This window comes from Myotis nattereri, assembly GCF_964212035.1.
Source record: "Myotis nattereri genome assembly, chromosome: 7".
NCBI classification, from domain to species: Eukaryota; Metazoa; Chordata; class Mammalia; order Chiroptera; family Vespertilionidae; genus Myotis; species Myotis nattereri.
In genome coordinates, this window is record NC_138082.1 from 49815316 (window position 1) to 49818020 (window position 2705).

The window sequence follows — 2705 nt, forward strand, 5'->3', positions numbered from 1 at the left end:
CAGTAATCCCTGGGCAATTACTCACTTAACAAAGCATTTCCTAGTCTCTTTGCATTTTAGAAAGGTAAACATGAGATTATAATTGCAGCAGTGTCCACCACTCTGGCCAGTGGCTCATGGCCTCATCTTGACACCACCAAATAAACTGAACAAAAAGCCACAGGAAACACCCAGCTGGGCCTTGCCTCAAACACACTGTGCTGAGTGGAAACTGTTTAGGTTAAACTGCTCTCCCAATGTTATCTTCAAAGAATGTACACATCTATTTCCCTCCAATGCTTGAAATTGGTTAATGCTGAAATACAGTCATTCATCTTCAAGACTGACTATACTTACAAACTGAAAGCTTTTAAAGTTAATATTCAAAACTTAATGGGGAGTGTTTTCTGCTTTAAGGGTGTATCCAATTTTCCTGTTGCACAGTTTCTACCTTCAAGAGCTGGCTAACATAAGTGGCAGAAATTGTGCATGTCAATGAATTACTAGTTCACAGAACACACTATATGTGTGTCAGTTACCATTTCAAAATGAGTCTTAAGAACATACATTTGTATCATTCACAGACTTTTCCAAAACTTTGCATATTTTCTCCTATTCTAGTTATCAGCACATTTCCCACTGTACCACCATGCTAAAAAACTCAGAATAATTCTATACTTTCCTCTCTCTCACCTTTTATCTTCAATTATTAACTTCATGCTCTTGATTCTACTGCAGCATGGATGGATCTGGAGAGCATTATGCCTAGAAATCTTTTCAACCAATCTTCTCGTTTCAACTTCCACCCCATTGCCAGAGCCTGTGCCCTTATTTCTCAACAGGAGTGCTTCAATATCGTTCCACTTTCTCTAGCTCCCTACATTCAACCCATCCACAACATAACCAGAGCAAAATTTCTAAAAGCAGGAACTATTATTTAATTTCTCAGCTTAATGGTATGCCATTACCTAGACCAGTGATGGCGAACCTTTCGAGCTCGGCGTGTCAGCATTTTGAAAAACCCTAACTTAACTCTGGTGCCGTGTCACATATAGAAATATTTTGATATTTGCAACCATAGTAAAACAAAGACATATTTTTGATATTTATTTTACATGTTTAAATGCCATTTAACAAAGAAAAATCAACCAGAAAAATGAGTTCGCGTGTCACCTCTGACACGCGTGTCATAGGTTCGCCATCACTGACCTAGACAGTCAAGTTCAAGCAGGTTTCTTTCCAGCTTCCCTCTCCTGCCACCACCTTGCCACATGCACCAAGAATGCCAGGCACAAATGCCTTTCTGCATTTTCTTATGTTTCACTTTTTTTTCTCTCCCTCTCATCTTTAGCTGTCCCTTCTCTGTTGCCTCGATTATCTTATCTCTCATTTCCCACTTCGCCAGTAAATGCATCCCCACAGACACACACTTACGTATCATGAAGGGCCTTTACTCTTTGTTCAATACAGAATCCGAATGATTCCTATTCCAGAAGCATTCCCTGATAACCCCAAGAGACCCCTCCTGTGATCCCTTGATGAAATGCTCCTCCCGCCGCTTCATCACATCCTACATTGTGGTAATTAGATGTTCTCGCGTCTGTCTCCCGCTTTGTTCTATGTATCTTTGCATCTGCAGCACATAATTGGTACCTAATTAATGTTTGATGGATAGATAAACGAGTGAATGAATGGATGGATGAGTTTTGCCTGGCTATGTAATATGAAATACTCATTGGTTAAATATTCTGATTAACAGGATTTTTGATAAATAATAGAATAGAATGTAACACATAAAGTAGTACTTATTTATAATTCTGTTACCAGAGAATTATTAAACAATAATTAAATAACTATTAATTGAACAAACACTACTAAATAACTGAACAAATCTCCACACACAGCATCAAAATGCTTAGTCTACTTTCATGTCTGTTTAATTTCACTTTTGGACCATAAGCTTCACTAAAGGCAAGATAATGCTTTGCTATTTAAAAAGTGCTTCTTGAATAAAAATGCATCCTTTTAATTTTGTGAATAAATATAATCTCAGCTCATAAATCTACTTAATCTTGTCAACCTGCACATCCTTTTCTAGTAAAAACTCCTGTCTTTATTGGGGGAAATGAGAGCTTTCTAACTTCTAATTAAGGATGGAAGGCTGCAAAGGCATACTTATCAGAGAGGAACCACACAGAAGGCAGTTGGTGTCTGAGAGCTAGATCAGGCTCCATGTCAGGAAAGAGAAATAATGAAAACATTCCTAAGACCCAAAAATAACGGGGACCCCCTTAACACAATTCCTGGTCAAATTACTGCAGATGATCTGCCTGTGGATGAGGAAGGGCTGGCCTGGTTGTGCTTTCCTCCCTTGTCTCTCCACATTCTAAATATTCTCTCAAAAGGTTCCTTTACTTTCAGGTTTCAAGGCCAAAACAAAACAAAACAAAACAAAACCCTAGATTCCTAGAATTTACAAACCAGTATTTTTTTTAAATTGTGATAAAATGGTACCAGATGGAATGGTACTTTTAATTTTTTCAAGTAAACTCATTAAAAAGAAAAATGTTCATCTATTACCATCATCAATTCCGAAAGTATATTTTAATACACAAAATGATTTAATGCAAAATGTCTTAGTAAAGATGACTGCACTGTATCTAAATTTATAAAAAAGCCAAGTATATTTCTTGTGGATGAATGAGGACCTCGTGGAGGAATGAGCC